This window comes from Perognathus longimembris, chromosome 1 (assembly GCF_023159225.1).
Source record: "Perognathus longimembris pacificus isolate PPM17 chromosome 1, ASM2315922v1, whole genome shotgun sequence".
In the NCBI taxonomy this organism is placed as follows: Eukaryota; Metazoa; Chordata; class Mammalia; order Rodentia; family Heteromyidae; genus Perognathus; species Perognathus longimembris.
In genome coordinates, this window is record NC_063161.1 from 111148771 (window position 1) to 111166207 (window position 17437).

General features: G+C 39.0%; 1 protein-coding gene across 20 annotated transcripts in view; it reads right to left on the reverse strand.

The window, feature by feature from the left end:
* The window catches only part of Ptprd (protein tyrosine phosphatase receptor type D), a 482247-nt gene extending 465328 nt beyond the window's left edge, over nt 1–16919 (reverse strand). For 10 of the 20 annotated variants that reach the window (XM_048348868.1, XM_048349121.1, XM_048348635.1 and 7 more), the window contains exon 1: nt 16617–16918. The gene's annotated coding sequence lies outside the window, so the exon portion shown is untranslated. Of the gene's footprint in view, nt 1–16616 lie in introns of all 20 variants that reach the window. The other 10 variants (XM_048348714.1, XM_048348129.1, XM_048347870.1 and 7 more) reach the window with 2 other exon arrangements.
* Between the last annotated feature and the right edge of the window lie 518 nt (nt 16920–17437).

Genomic DNA, 17437 nt, shown 5'->3' on the forward strand with positions numbered 1-17437 from the left:
ACACAAACATACTTTCTGAACCATAATTACAAAAAAATAACTGCTTGACATAATTGCACTAATAAAAAATAATAATGTACCTTTAAAATGCAAACCCATGAAAAATGACCAGAATCTGTGGTATTCCCTGTGCGAGGTGATAGAAAATGTTGTCAAAGGAAAGAAGAAAAGCATTAGGGAACAATTATCTCAAGTTTTATACCAAAAGGAAAGTGTAAGTATGAGAAAAGGAGTCTACGTTTCTGCAAGTTGAAATAAAGTCATGTAGCTTACATCTCTTCCTTTTCCATGGCTGTTCTATATTAGAGCTTTGCAGAAATCTTAAATTGAGCCTTTAAACCTCTGCCTGGGGAGTAGGAAACGTGCAGAGAGGCCAGGGTTACGGGATTTGGCTCAGTACTGTCTACTCTGCCTCCAGCTCCTAGCAGATTGCCAGGGGTGGAGACGAGCAGTACTCTTCTGCCCCCAGACTTCTTTCAGTGAGTTCTCACAGGTTGTTCTGATGTGTGCTTGTCACCTTTAATTACATCTGACACCAAATTGTCTAGATCACTGATAAAATTCTAGAGCACTACATTCAAGCCAAAGGGCAGTAGGAAAGAGGCCACAAGTAGGCTTGGAGATGCTGTCACATTTCCATATAATCGCCCCATTTCCTTCCTTGCCCAGTTGAGCCACATTTGCAAAAATACATCTGTTCTGTTCAGTTCTGCTCTGCATAAGGAGAAGTGAGACATCAGCCCAATCTAGTTTGCTTGGGACAACCCTCTGGACAACTATTAACACATTAAGAACATCTCCCTTCTCTCTCATTGCATTCTGTTTGGTTTTTAAACTACATGATCACCCTACTGAGAGTCCGCTTTCAACTACCTTGTCACTCCTTAATCTCTTCCATATAGTTAAGGTGAAAATGGAAGAAGACAAAGATCACTTGAAAAGAAGCAGAGGCACCTCCCCAGGAAATCAGAAGGGAGAGATGTAGTTGAACTGATAATGCTCCATTTGATTCCTGATTAGATTTCTATGGAAGGTTATTTCTCCACATTAGACTGGTACAAAATCAGAGACCACATACTTTGTCATTAGACAAAAAGCATAGTGTCTGCCATCAATTCACTTTATTTAAGAACTAATGCATTTCTGAAACACAGACTCTTTCACTTACATCGGGCTAGTAGATTCTCTCCTACTGAGATCCTACTGGGTATTCTAAGCATATAAATGGTGTGCTTTTATTGTATTACCACTGTAACTTTGAAAAGATCAAAATTGTTTCAGAGCCATCAGGTCTGAGAGAACTCTGTACAATAATGGTAATAATATTTCAGGTAGGAGCTATTCCACATGATAGCCAACAGCGCTGTGTGATTTTTGGCCGCATGCAATGGAACTAGCATGGCCAAGTTTTAATGTGTGTGTGTGTGTGTGTGTGTGTGTGTGTGTGTGTGAGAGAGAGAGAGAGAGAGAGAGAGAGAGACAGTCCTGGGGATTGAACTCAGGGCCTTAACACTGTCCTGAACTTTTTTGCTCTAGGCTAGTACTCTATCAGTTGAGCCACATCTCCACTTCTAGCTTTTTGATAGTTAATTGGAGACAAATCTCACCACTTTTCTTGTCTAGGGTGGCTTTAAGCCACAGTCTTTAGATCTCAACCTCCTGAGTAGCTAGGATTACAGGTGTGAGCCACTGGCACCAATTGATTATATTTAATTTTACTTAAGTAGTAAGGAAACTTCTTGTCTTAAATTAGACAATTAGGATAAAGACGATATATCTCTTTTTTCCCCTGACTTGCTGAGAAAAGCACCAGACCCCTCATCCAAGCTGATTCTATCTGCTGTGAATATTACTCCCTTTCAGAGGCAATAAAATATTGAGTCCTAGTAGTGGCAGGATAAGAAAAACTCTGTCAAGCACATAGAATTCAAAAAAGGCCAGCTAGGGCTGCTCTAATGCTTAGGGTTTTAGTTTGCTCAGCAAAGCAACCTGAAGTTTAATCTAATGACCTTTCTAGAACCTTTGGCAACTTTCCCATTCGCTGTCGGAGAAATGATCATGACCATGTGGTCCAAAATGGCCCATTTTTCAGAATTGTATTTAGACCTCAATGTGTAGTGACTCATGCTACTTGGGAGCCTAAGATTAGAAGGATTATAGTTAAAGGCTAGTCTGGGCAAAAAGTTTGCAAGGCTTGCATCCCACTTAAAAGTCAACCATGCCGGGTGCCAATGGCTCACGCCTGTAATCTTAGCTACTCAAGAGGCTGAGATCTGAGGATCTTGGTTCAAAGCCAGCCTGGGCAAGAAAATCCATGAGTGTCTTACTTCCAATTAACCACGAGAAAAACAGAAGTGGTGCTGTGGCTCAAGGAGCAGAGCACTATCCTTGAGCTCAAGACCCCAGGGGCAATAGCATCATTCCAAGATCTAATAAGCATCATGATTCAAAGCGAGCCCAGGCAGGACAATCTTTCCTCCAATTAGCCACAAAAGAGGCAGTCATGGAGCTGTGGCTCAAGTGGTAGAATGCTAGCCTTGAGCACTGGAGTAGCACCCAGGCCCTGAATTCAAGCCTCGGGACAGGAGGGGAGTGGGGGAGCATAAAGCAAGGCTTTGTGGTATCCACCTTTCATCTCAGCTACATGACAGGAGTCTAGCAATCTAAACCATTCCCATCATCATCAACAACAACAAAAACGTATTTTCTTTCTAATAACAAAAACCCAAGGCCTTGGAGTTATGGCTCAAGTAGTAAATTGTGTGCCTAGCAAGTAGCAAACCTTATGTTCAAATGCCAGTATTGCTGAGATGAAAAAAAAAAGAAGAAAGAAATGTGTTCAGTCCTTACTGTGAGGTATTGAATATGTAATATTTACATCAGTCACAAATATTCCAAAAGGAAGAAAATTTATGCTAAGCAATATTTATATTTCCCCCTCACCCATTTTGTAAGTAATATGATGTTCAGCTTTGATCTATGTGCTTATTTCATTATTTGCCTCAATGTTAATTGCAAACATTACTACCACAAAATCCAACTATAAAACTATATGTCTTTTCTTCGGTATAATGTAGACTATTTTGAAGTCAGAAAAGATAATATGCCTTTGAATGATTTGTTAAGAAATTTTAATCGCATTTGCCTTTCTTTTATCTAGTATATTTAAAAATATGAATAGTGGCCACTAAATGAATAATTGGGTGGAATATTCCTTAAAGAGTTTTATCATTTTTGAAATGCCCTGAAATAAAAATATTCTTCATAATGGAGCCAAGATGATGCATACTTTTAAAACTTTCTCATAGAAACTAGCCATCTGTACAGTAATCCATTGTCTGCTATACCAAGGTGATTTATTAAGGATAATGAAGCATATGATTTAAGAGGTGCAGCAAACCCTTTCTCAAGGAAGATGGGTATAAATAATACAAAAAGATGGTCCAATAATAGCCAAATCTTAACCTAAGCACTGTTCTCTATGCTAGGTCACAGGAAACTACATGAGTTCAATGAACAGGAGCAAAATGTCTAGTGGTTACACACAAAGGGATCTAACCTCTGTCTCCTATTTTAGTAACTATCATTACTACTCAGTAGAACCTGTAAGCTTTACCCAGGTGATGGAATTTGAGTAGCAATTTTCTATATAACAATGAAAAAGTCTCTTATTGGAAATGATGTTCCTACCAGCACAAATTTCCCCAAACCATAAAAATACATATCTCTGAAATTTGCCAGTGCCAATAGTCATTGGTAGTGTTTTGCCCACCATTGCTGTTTAGTGTACATTGTATAAAAGCATAAGTGTATAAAGGGAGATGAGTGAATGGATGAGATGAGGTCTCTAAAAATCTATGTAGATAAAGTAGAACATATTGTACTTCTTAGTCCCTGTGGACACTAATTCCAACATTTATCTTACTCATCCTTTTGAGGAGTCTACAAGGCCTATTGTCAAGAGACTATTTCCAAATGGCACTGGTGGCTCATATCGCTAATCTTAGTTACTCAGAAAGCTGAGATCTGAGGATCACAGTTTGAAACCATTCAAGGCAGAAAAAAATCCATGAGACACATCACCCATTAACCTGCAAAAACCAGAAGTGGAGTTGTGCCTCAAGTGGTAGAGTATTGGACTTCAGCATAAAAAGCTGAGTAAGAACAAGAGGCACTTGTTTCAAGCCCCAGCTTGCACAAAAACAAGCAGGTGGATAGATACACTGACAGGCAGACAAGTATTTCCTTTGGTGGCAAAGTTTTCATTGGCCTGAATCCTACAAAACTTGAAAAACAAAACAAAAAAGTCAAAAAAATCCTAGAGATTATTTGAACGTAACATCCAACCATTAGCTCCCATTGCAAACTGGCACACTTCTCTCCTGGCTGTCTCTGGTAATAGGCAAGTCAGGCCTTAGGAAACTGGGAAATTCGAGCCATCTTTCATGCCAGCTGTTTGGCATGAACACACTGCCTGGCTGTGCATCACAGGCAAGGCACAGCCGTTCATTGATAAGTTGGCACAGCCAGTCTTGTTCCCATTCCACCCAGTGTGTCCATTTAAAATATGATTAGATGTTTAAAATCCTAGGGTTCACACAGCACTGGGTTTCAGAAAACAGCCATGGCTAAACACAAACAAGTGTCCTATGCATCAGACATAGGCCATCTCCCACTCAAAACAATGTATGCTTCAACAAGCTGAGTTCCCACCAGCATAATTCCACATTGTGGTTCCTACTGCTTTGAGTCTGGTGAGCCTGGCTTGCCAGAACAGAGATCAATTTTATGAGATACCATTAGTCTCTGTTAGGGCGGTCATTTGAATAACAACAGATTGGCAAGTATAAAACTAAAGCACCTGTTGTACACTTGGCAGCCAGGATGAGGCCCCTTAAAACGAAAACAAATAAGAGCTATCATCATGCCAGGCAATGGCTTTTGGTTCAATAATGACCATGTGTCAGAATTAAGTGCATCTGGGAATTCCTACCACAGCCAGATGTAAAGGCAGATTTGTCTTGTCTGGTGGCATATGATTGCATATACACAGTCGACTCACATTTGGCTTTGTTTGGGAAGGAACAAGGTAAGTAGAACTTGGCTCGAGTAAAAGAAAATGTATTATTGAAAAAGCAACCGGAAAAATTCTTATTAACTGTATGAATTAAATCTGTGGACTGTATGGTTTGGGACAAGAGCTAATTCATATCTGATTTTTCTGGGAACTCTGGTAAATGGGACAAAGAGAAGAAAATGCTTAGAATTATAACAGAAAGAATCAGAGTGTGCATCTGGGAGGTGGGAAGAACTTCAGTATGGCTCTGACATATGTCTCTTGAGAGTGGGGAGAAATGAAGGGAGAATGCTATTCACAATAATAAGGTTGCAGGAAATCAAGTATCAAGTGCTGGCTGGAGCTCTCAAAGAAAAGCCAGGCACCTTTTGCTAAGGGATATTTCAACTTTATTCAGAGGAGAAGGAGGAGCCATTGGGCAATCTCAAACATCCAATTCAATTTATATCTGGACAATCATATATGACAGATTCAAATACACCTAAGCAACCACTTCTTTTTTATTGTTATTATTAAGTAGTTGTACAAAGGGGCTATGATTCCATTTCCAAACATAGTGACTGAACAGGCAATAGCTGCATTTATTAAATTTGCCATTTTTAATGTAGAAATGATTATTCAAAGGAATATATCAAGAACCTCGGTATGGAAGAATATTCTACACATGATTCACTTTGTACATTCAGAATATCAAGAGGGTGACTTGATCATACTTGAGTTTCTTTTACTTTCCCCCAGTATGGAATTTGCGGACAATCAGAACAGTTTTCTTCTCATCCCTCAGAACTCCTCAAGCTCTTTATGGGCAGGTATATCTTCTTCAATATCTCCTAGACTTCTTACTTTGTAATAGCAGTCATGGTAGTGTTCTAACTCAGGCAGTGCTTGCTTAGCAAAGAACACAGGAAGAGGTAAAATATACTAAACACTTTAAAGTCTAATAAGAAAAGAATATACATTCAACAGACTAAAAGATGGGTCATCTCTACGGTGAGAATGATGATCCTTGAGTTTCTTAAAGATCAAGGTCCCTGAATAGCAGAGAAATATCTACCATCAGGTCAAAACTACACACAGTGGCTGTGCATCTCTGTAATCCCAGAACTCAGGAGGCAATGGCAGGAAAGGGGCAAGGTTGAGACCAACATGCCTACATAAGAGATCCTGTCTTTAAAGAATGAAAAAAATTTTTATACTCAGAGAGGCTGCCATCCAAGAAATGTTAAGGGAGGCCCTGCCAATAGATGCTAGGAAACAAATGAAAAGAAGGAAGGAAGGGAGAGAAGGAAATTAACTCCCCCAAATATCCAAGAATAGAACATTTTTAATGATATGTTAAAAAAAATCAAGTGTTATGTTAAATATCTCTCATATTCTTTTCTTTCTTTTTTTTTGTAAAAATATTCCAAGTTTAGGCTAGTCTGAACTGACAATAATAAAAATCAGATTCAAATAAGCTTTAGCAATCACTTCTTTTGAAGGCTTGAAATCAGGGCCTCTCACTCTATTTTTCATGCAAGGCCAAAACTAAACATTTGAGCCAGAGCTCCACTTCTGGCTTTCTTTCCTAGTTAACTGGAGATAAGAGTCTTACAGACTTTACTGCCTGAGCTGACTTCAAACCTCTATCCTCAGATCTCAGCCTCCCAAGAAGCTAGGATTATAAACTTGAGCCACCAGCACCCAGATGGCAATCATTTCTTAAGGCAGTCACAGAGAATTCTTTAAAAAAAAACTCTGAGCATTTATTAAATTTGTCCTTAATTAATGAGAACTTTTATGGCAAAGCATATTAAGGACGCAGCTGTAGAAAAGCACTCAGCACACATTCCCCCCAGAAGACGGTGTGTCCTGTTCTATGATTCCCACACTTTATGCTCATAGATTAATCTGTGGAAAAACATATGACCAAACAGCCCAGTGTTTTCATATAGAAACATTTTGAAAACACTGGCAAAGAAGACTTAAGATACTGAGATTTGTCAAGACACGTGAAAGAAATTACACATTATCCATGCAACATTATTTTATGACTAGATCTGATTTAAAACTTCAGGATACCCTGCTGTCAGAGGAAAAAAATTACAAATCATCAAGCAAATATAATATCCTGTATTTTTGTTGTTTATAAAATTATGATTAATCAGAAAATAGTCCTCTGAGATCTAGCCCCAAATTCCTTCCAAACTAAACTTACACAAAGTAGGTGTAATTAAAGGAAAACAGTAATCAAATCACCCACTTGTTACCAATAATGAAATTAACAGGTGAGCACTGGAAACAAAATATTTTAGAAGACATTGTAATGGACAACAGGTTTTCAGATAAAATAGCACAGGGCAGGCATCCAATAAATAGAATGCCTATATATCAGTCCCTTGGCATAATTCCATTCCTTTGATGGGTGGCTGATCTTCAGATATTCCTGTTGGAGCTATATTTCTCTTTATAAAAATGCTTTTGATTCCTTTACCTATTGGCACTATGACAATGCCAACCTTTGTGATCTTAAAGACTATTTTTGGTGTAGATACTCTGTTTAACCACTTCAGCTCCAGGACTGACCCCAGAGTTCAGGCAGTCAAGTCAGTGGCTATGAAACATAAAATATTAGCAGCAGAATTAACCACCACCAAAGGAAAAAAAAACAAAAAACAAACATTTGGTCCAAACCTTGTTTATAAGGACAAATATATGTGTTTTAATGTTGCAAGTGCCCACAGAGTTAAGGGTAGACAAACTCTTTAGAAATAATATGTAGATCACCTACAGACTACTGAAACCTTTCCCTAAATTTATGTCATAATAGCAACAATGTCATTGGATATCCTTTTCCAAAATTTGTGGGAGAATTTTTTTTTAAATGTAGTCATGCATAAAAATGAAGAGGTTAAGAGATGATAAAAGTCATGATGATTGACTTAAAGTCTTGGCTCTTAGTCCTATCTTTATTTCAATTATCTATAAAACATTGAGAAAATTATTTAATCTTTTATCTGGTAAAATTTCCTTTTTAAAAAAAACTGGCAGGGCAGGATCTAATATTACAAGTGTTATTTTTAAAAAATAAACATGATACTGAATGTAAAGAAGTGAAGGGAACGTTTGACACACAGTAAGTGCTCAGTAAAGTTTGGCACCTATGACTATTGAGATTTTTATTCTTTACCCCTATTACTATGTCTGTAATATCAAAAGTATTAAAGAAACTAGGTGCTGGTAGCTCACTCCTATAATCCTAGATACACATGAGGCTGAGATCTAAGGATCATTGTTCAAAGCTGGACTGGGACGGAAAGTCTGACTCTTATTTCCAATTAACCAAGAAAATGCTGGTTAATTCAACTGGAAGAGTGCCAGCGTTGAGGAAAATGTTAAGCAATAGTGCCAAGGTTCAAAGTTCAATTCCCAGTACCAAAAGGAAAAATAAAGAAAGAAGGGAGGAAGGGAGGGAGGGGAAGGGAGGGGAAGGGAGGGGAAGGGAGGGGAAGGAAGGGAAGGGAAGGAAAGGGAAGGGAGAAAGAGAAAGAGAGAAGAAAGAAAGAAAGAAAGAAAGAAAGAAAGAAAGAAAGAAAGAAAGAAAGAAAGAAAGAAAGAAAGAAAGAAAGAAAAGAAAAGAAATTTGAAAATGAGTATTTAAGAATACTTTTCTTCACATAGGAATATTGATTTTTACCTATCTTAGAATCCTGAGCATTAGCAGAAGATTTAATGATTATTCTGCATATTCATGATTTCAATTAGATTCAACTCAAATCTCTCCAGTTCAGTTCAGCGAAAAAAAAGAACACATGAGCTAAGCATTAGAGAATGAGACAATAATTAGGAAGATTTCAATGGATGAAAATTAGAGCAGCTGATAAAGAAAAAGAGGGTTCTAGAAACAGTGTTAATATATTTTTTAAAAAGATGTCCAAGAGCAGAGACTATGCAAGGATAGCAGAAATCTGATACTATAGAAGAGCAGAGTTCCTAGGAGATGAGGAGAGAGAGAGGGGAGCATGCAAATTAGAGGTGGGGTGCAAAATGCTGTACCTGCTGTGCTGTGTATTTATCACTGGATTACAGACTTGATAAAGTTTGCATTTCAGAAAGCAACATTTAGTAAGAATTAAAGAGAAGAAACAAGAAACACAAAGACCACACAGGAAGTCATATATGCAGTGCAGACATGTCAACACTTTGTAAAGTTAGGAAGAGATGGTAACCAAATTGGGACAAAAATGAAAGAAAGGAAAAAGAGATGATACTAAGTTTTGTCATCACAAGCTAAGTCAGATGATGAGGTATTAGGAAAGGAAAGCAGACTTGGCCACAGATAGAAGACATTTAAGGGGGGATGCACAAAATAAAGAGTTTAAGACACAAGACAGCCTCACATTTCTTAGTCATCTATCAAGCCAATAGAATTTTAGTGCTAGAACTCTACAGAGATGCTAGGAAATTTATTTAGAGGGACATCTATGCATGAATCCTTGGTTCTGTGATAGGTGGATAGGGGCTGCCCTATAGACAGAGATCTGAGGAAGGCTGTAGGTAACAGTGACAGAGTTAGTCATATAGTGGACAATACATCAATGAATAGGAAATCCTGTTAATGAAGAAGGTGAGAGCCAAAGAAGAAATGTACATAAATAAATTCATCCACAGGATGTTACTCCAAATACTTCATTCTTCTGGGGAAACATTACAATTCCATTTACCCCATTCCTCAAGCAAAAATAAAAATGACATGATAGCAGATTTCACGTACTTGAAATATTCCCAATAGATTATCCCCAGCTAGCCAAATAACCCTGATAAATATTAGAAATATGATATAATATTACAAATCTAAAGAATCACCTATCTTAACCATGGAAATTTCAATAAGTAATTGCAGTTTTTTTCTCCTAAAATCCTAGAATATTTCATTGAAGCTACTGTTACAAGAAGGTAGAATGTGATTTTTCAGAGTGTTGAAGGTCTACATGGATAATAAGAAATATATTGTACACAATCAACAGAATCCTTTCTGGGATTCTGGGAACTAGGATCAGGGTAGAGAAAATGTGTATTTTAAGCTTTGAAAACAAATGTTTATGACCCATAATAGGCCACTGGATCAGCATTTGATGTGTCTAGTCTAATTTCTTCCTGTGAAATTGTACTGGCAGATCTCAAGGAGAGACAGAAGGCAGTAAATTCCTATCCTCCATCAATACATTTGACCTTAGAGCAAACCCCACAACTGGCTACAGACACCCACCATCCATCATTGCTCTTGAAATCTGATCTTTCAGGAAAGGACAGCTGCACTGGGCAAAAGGCTGAGCAGCTTTCTAAGATGCACTGCTATTAAAGAAGAGAAGGAGAAAAAAAACACTTATTTTGGTTCAGAATTTTAATTAACTGTTTTTCTAGACATTTCTTCCCTCAAACTGCAGTTCTACATCAGCTATCCTCAGGAATCTATTAATACATCCTTGGCTTTTAAAGGAAATGCTCTCTGTGTACCTTCTAGGTAAAATCATTTCTAGCTTTTACTTTGAAAGCTTTCTGAGATAAGTAATATGCTATGGCATGCTAATATGCACAGACTTCAGTGAACATGCTGGGCAAAGATTGTTCTAGAATCAGTAATAATTACAGCAAGTACATGGCAGAATGCTAGAAGGTTAAGTATATACAGACAACCATATCCAACATATCTTACTTTAAAATCATACCAAGATTTAAATTCATCCTGGGATTGAAATCCTAAAAAGAAAAAAATTCAGGATACTTTAAAATAAGATGAATCCTTACCACTTATTCCATTAGATCTTCGAAGTATGTACAGTTATTCTCTACATTTTATGGATGGTGAAACTGAGATTCTGAACTGTTATCTCAATACTCCCAAGATCTTTAAAGTACTGAGTAACAGAACCAAGTCATAAACTCAGTTCGTCTTAAAGCAAATTTCTCTTCTCCTCACTGAGCAGAAAAAGGAAGGAATCAACAACATTTTTCAAGAAGTCACTCATTCCTTATGACCCAATGATTCCAGATGATCGTTTTATTGATTTTAAACTACTATTTCTCCAAATCTCAAGGCAAGACTGAGAACTACTGTTTTCTAAACACAATTCACAGATCTCAATTTAGTTAACTACAGCCTTGTGAAAGAACATAGCTCAAAGCCTATTGAAAAAGAGAAAAAAAAGAAAACAAGACAATTAAGATTTTATAAATTTGATCAATCTCATGACACTGACTGATTTACAAAGCTTCAGTCCAGTAAATAGCAATGTGGTAAAGGTCACTAGGCTCCTGATATTGCTATCTGAATGTCTGAGAACCAAAGTTAAGAAGATTTTCTGGCCAGTGAATTCGAAGAACTAAGAGAAGAGTCTAGGCTCAGATGCTACTTCAGCTCTTGATAATTTATTACACATGCCGAAGGAGCCTAAGAGGGCTCCTACAGCCATTTGTGAAGGAGAACAAGGTGTGATTGCTGCAAGTGGAGAACAACTGAGTTTTCTCATAGTATTTGAAGGCTGCCAGCCACATCCAGCCCCCCCCCCCAGCCCCTTTCAGATTAGGCTGTCTTAGCCTTCCAGATGGTTGCCTCTTTTATTAATTTATAGTCTACACCATATAAGGGTTTGATTTATGAGTCAGAGAGGTTGAAAAGCCATGAAAAAGCTTTAGATTCTTTTTTTTTCATTTCATTAATTTTCAAAAAGTGGTATATCAACAAATATCGATAAGAACCTATTAAATATATTGGGATTAAAGAGAAAAGAAAGAAGGGAAAGGTACTAAGTTAATTGTTTGAGAAGGAGGAGAGGAAAGATGGTGATGTTTGAATCTCTTTTTTACCCCTCTGAGTTGCTTTGGGAAGTGTGGCAATGCATATAAACATAATTCTTAAATGACTTTAATGCTTAAATCTTAAAGACATTTTATAAATAAAATGGTAAGAGAAAAATTGGAAACAAGTTGCAGATTGTACAGGTAATTTATTAAACAAGAAACAAGGGACTGAGGCCTGAGAGGTGACTTGTGACACGTGTCATGTAAGAATGCTGTATCATTAATGCTTCAGTGACCAATCACTGTCATGATTATTGTTTAGGTTACATTAGTTCACAGTCTGCTATGACATATGAGCATTTGCTCTTTGACCATCCCAAGACTGATGATGCAAAATAAAGGCTGATCTTTTACATTTGAGGCTATCATTTCATATAATGAGGATTGTAAGTACAAGTTATATATTCTTCTAGCTAGCATTCTCAAGGGCTTAGTTATGGAGAGCTAGAAACTATTTTTTCTTTTGTAAAACAGGAGGAGAAATTTGGCCATGTTCACCATTGAAACAAATGCAAGCCAACCATGACATTTTACTAAGTGTTATCAACTACTTATTGGAAGCAAATGAGATTATCCACATAGAAAATATCTTCAAACATCCTCTCATCCCTGGTGGTCTAGTGGCTAAGATTCAGTGCTTTCCCCGCCATGGCCTGGGTTCAATTCCTGGTATGGGAAACAAAACAAAACAAAACAACAATAAAAAAGAAAATGTCTTCAAACAAACATATCCTTTGGTAGAAATGTCACTGTGCAATAAAATTACAGATACTTAAGTGATGCTTGTTGGAAGGATATTTACTGACAAATCCCTTTTTAGGGATCTTCTTCCACATTATCAAATTTGTGTATCTGATATGTTATACAGGATTCTCAGTCTTGTGGTTCACACAGGTAACAGTTTATCCCTTAGGTTTTCCTTTGGCAAATCACTGATAATACAAAACAGAATGTTTTTAAACACCGACTTTGCTTGAGGCTGAACATTGCCTTTGTGACATCACCAAGTGAATGGCTTCCCTTAAAGATTTTCTTGCAAGAAATTTAACTGAACAGAGATTAAAAACTGAAAGGTAAACAAATGCACAGTACAATAAGAGACACACAGTAGGTCCAGATTAAGAAACAGCTCAGTGACTCACATGAAGCTTGTCAATCCAAAACTGCTCTCCATTTATGAGGGAAAAGTAAGACAAAGCATTATTTGAAAACGCTGAGAAAACTGAAATTTATGTCGTTATCCTTAACACCTTATCTATCTGGGCTTATAATATAAATATTAAATGTATATTTTGGGCCATGAATTTCAGTACAGTATAGCAAAGGTAAAGTTTATTCCCAGAAACTTTAGGAAATCAAAATTTGCCAGATCCAAGGGTTCTATCTACCTATCTATATGTTAAAGTATCAACCTTTAAAAACCTCAGGATTACAACTTATAGCTTAAATAAGCTTCCACTACAGACCCTCCAAACAAACTGAAACTAAAACAAGGTACTTTTTAAAAACACATAATCACCTCATAGAATCACTCTTTCCAAATGACACATTTCTTATATAGTCCTATTAATGAACTCTTGTTTATCTACAGACTCAGTTTAAGCATAGAATTGCTCAATGGCTTGATATATTAACTATAGTCTGAAAGAAATCCTATATGCAAATGTTTGCAGTGTTCTCTTTTACAAATAGTCCCCCTTGTCAGTTTAAAAAACTGAAAATCAACAAAAGATCAGTGTAAGTGTACTTGACCTTATTGCCTAATGTCAATCAAGACTAAAACAGCTGGTTCATTTCAAATTTGTAAAACTGACTTGGAAAGATGTATAGTGCATCTTCATGTCCAGGTCCCTGAAGTACTCACTAAACTGTAGTCACAGCCTCATGGTCTCCTTCCATACAAACTTGTACAGCCCTTAGAAAGCTCCTTTAATCACACCATCAATCTATGACTGTCCTTCCTTTAAAGTAATTCTGCTTCATTTATCTTTTAACCCTACATTATGCAAATAGTATTCTTATCAGGCCAATAAGGAAATGTATTAGTGTTCCTTCCTGTATACTCTGACATAATCTGAGAAACTGGGATCATATATAAATTTGCACAAATAAGTCTCTTTTTCATTCTACACTCCAAATGAAGAAAAAAATCACCCTTAGAAAACGATAGTGCCAGAGAAATCCTGAATAAAACCTTGAAATATCCTTCAGTCTTCCTGTGACAAACATCAGAATGTGATTTAATGTATAAAACAAAGAAAGAAAAAAGAAAAGTTGAGTGATTATCTACTGGATTTTTCATAAATGTCTCTCTAGGAAGGTTTTGCTTCTGCATACCAGGGTATCTTCTGGATTTAAGAAGTTATACAGGCCCCTAGTGGCTTAGCAAATAGCAGCAGATGAGAGGAATCTATTTCTTAGTTCTCCACTTTGAGATATTTTGGTTTTCATTCAATGGGAATATCAAAAAGCAAATCAAAACACTGTATTTCATAGTTTAAGCAGTTTTACATCTGCAATTATCTACTACAATGTGTACTTATGAAAATATATTGCTTCCTTTCATTACTTTCCCAACTGTCCAACCACACTGGGTCAAGAAGAAATTTTTTATTACATAACCTACCCAATAAAATGGTCAATTCTGTAGCTCTTTACATGTCATTATAAAAGAAATATAATATTCATTACATTAAACTTTATTTGAAATAGGCCCCTTTCCTATTTCAACTGCATTCCAATTATATCATTTGTACTGAGGGTTTTTATGCCAAGTGCTCACTCTTTACAATTAGATAAAGAACTAAACACCACCTTTACAGTGATAGAAATCTAAATGTGTACCCCAATAAAAGCTAGTGATAAAAAACCCACATGGTGTTTTATCTATTTTGAAAGATTTACAATTAATAGCATCCCTTAGGCTCCCATCCCTTTTCTGTCTTTCCTTCACAAAAGAAAATTCCAGGCAGGCACATTTACAGCTTTTAGCAAATTTTAACTGGACACAATCTGACAGCTGAATTCATGAAAGTGACCAGCTTGTCAATTTCACACTTTGAAAGTACAATAATAGCTGATAGCATGAGGGTGAATTTAAGAAATCTGTCACAGAATTGCTGGCTCCATTGAAAACAAAGTACAATATATAATTATGGGAGGTAAGAAGTAGGAAAAAATGTATTGTCCACTTAGGATATCTGTTTCAAGAGTTCATATACAGAGCCTTGAAAATGAGGCATATAACAAAATATGCGCACAAAATAAGTAGGATAGCTACTAAATATTTTCCTGGATAACATCATGTTACCTACAAAATACACTCCTTCAACTGGTATTATCTAATGATCCTTTAAAATGAGAATGCTTTGAATCTTGGTGTTTTGCCCTGGTTTAAGTAGAGTGGTAAGTGTGTACTTTGAAACAGAGAAAGAATAGCCTAGATGGTCAAAAAACGCTAACTACCCATAAGTGCTACAGGGTGAACAGAGAGAATACATCAAAGGGTAAAGTCTATGTTTGTAGCTTTGCAAGTGTCAACAGCAAATCTGTCTCAAGTCATAAGCAGTTACTAGTTAGTTATTTAAGAGGCTCAAAATGTGTGAACTACTTGTTAAGTCTCTGGCACTGTGTCTTGAAGTTTATTATTATCATCATTACCTTTTAAAAGGCAAAACAGGGGAGAACAACCCCCTGAAGTCACCCTAGGTACTGAAAGGGCAGTGGGATGAGCCTGGGGGATCCCTCTAAGATACTTAGGACATAGAGAGGGTATCTGGCAAGTCATGCAATTAATGCAAGCCAAACTCACACTTGATGTTCAGTATTTCTCCTAATCTTTAAAAAGAAAACCTGGCTTCGTTTATTAATGCTTTTTTAAAGTAACATCAATGTCGCGGAGAAAGAAGGCAAGTTTTCTATCATACGAAGGAAAATCGACAATAAATGTATAGGAAATCAATCTCTGATTTGTTCCTGGCTTTCTTTTTAAATTGTTTTCCTACAACTTTAACTCTACACGACAAATTCTGCGTTGCGCTGCGTTTCCTCCCTATGGAATGAGTGTGTGTAAGTACACCAGATTCCTCCCCGAAGCACAACTATGAGCTTGGAGCTTTGATTCTGCCATGGAAAAGGTCTCCCTAACTATCCCCCTCCTCAAATGGCAGTCAGGGCGACTTTGATTCCTGCTATTTCTCCTCCTCCCCACTAGTTCTGAGGAAAGAAAAAAGAAATCGCCCCCTCACCATAACGAGACCTCCTCAAAACACTCATCTCAGCCTTAAATAAATAAATCTGCAGTTGTGGAAAGCCTGAGTTAGATGGAATTGCCCCACGGATCCAAGAACCCCCCCCACCACCACCACCCGCAATTCTACTATGCCCACCCTAGGAGGAAAAGACCCGGGGTCATTACATATACACATACCCAGAAACCCCCAACGCTCTAGAATCGCCTCTCTCCGGGGTCTGGGGTTTCAGGCGAGACGTGAACCCCGCGTGGGAGGACGTCGTCCAAGGAGGTTCAGAAGAGCAAAGTGTGCGCTCCGGTGCCCGAGCGCGGGGCTCGCGGACGCGGGAGCGTGTGGCTCCGGCCAAGGAAGCGCGAGCAGCCACCGCCGGGCGCACGAGCGGTCTCGGGGCAGTGAGAAGCCAGAACACGAAGGAGGAAAGGATCGGTCAGTTCCGATGGACTTACCTGATCATGTTGGCTCCGGGCAGCCGTCGCCACCGCCTCCCGCGTCGCCACCAGCACTTTCCTCCAGCGCCTTCGCGCCCCGCCACGGCCGCGCAGCCCGCGCCTGCCCGCGCCGTCGCCTCGGGGCGGCCAATTTAATCCCGCCGAAGAGCGGCAGTGGCCAGGGGAGCCCCCCCCTGTGTTCTGATCCGCTCGCCGCCGCCCAGCCCTCGGACGGCCAGCCCAGTCCAGAACGAAGAAGTGAAGGAGAGTCGGCGAGTGAGTCCAAAAAACCCGAAATCCAGCATCCAAAGGAGCGCGTCCCCCCGCCCTCCCTCCACCCCTACCCGGTCTTCTCCTCCTCCTCCTCCTCCTCCGCCTCCTCCTCTTCCCGGGCCGTCCTCTCGGCCCAGCCGAGCCCGCGGCTTCGCGGCGCTTCCTCCGCCTCCTGCTCCTCCAGCTGCCGCCGCCGCCTCGGTGTGGCTGCTTCCCCTCTTCCTCCTCCTCTTCCTCCTCCTCCCGCGGCTCGAGGCTCAGCCGCTCGCGACTGGGGGGTCCGGGGCCGCGTCTCCTCTCTTCCCTCCGCCTCTCGTTTCCTCCTTCCCGCTGCTGCTGTGGCTGCCGCCGCCGCTGCTTTTAAAGCAGATTCTTTGGCCACAAATAGCAACTCGGCTGCCCCCCTCAGCGCCTCCCTCCCCTGCTTCGCTTTTTCCCCCCAAAAGTGAAGCTAGCGCACGCGAGGTAACCTGAAACTGAGGCCCGCAGGGGGAGAGGGGAGCTGGGAAGAAGGGGGTGAGACGACCGCCTGGAGAAGGAGGGACGCGAAGGAGCGGAGGAGTCTG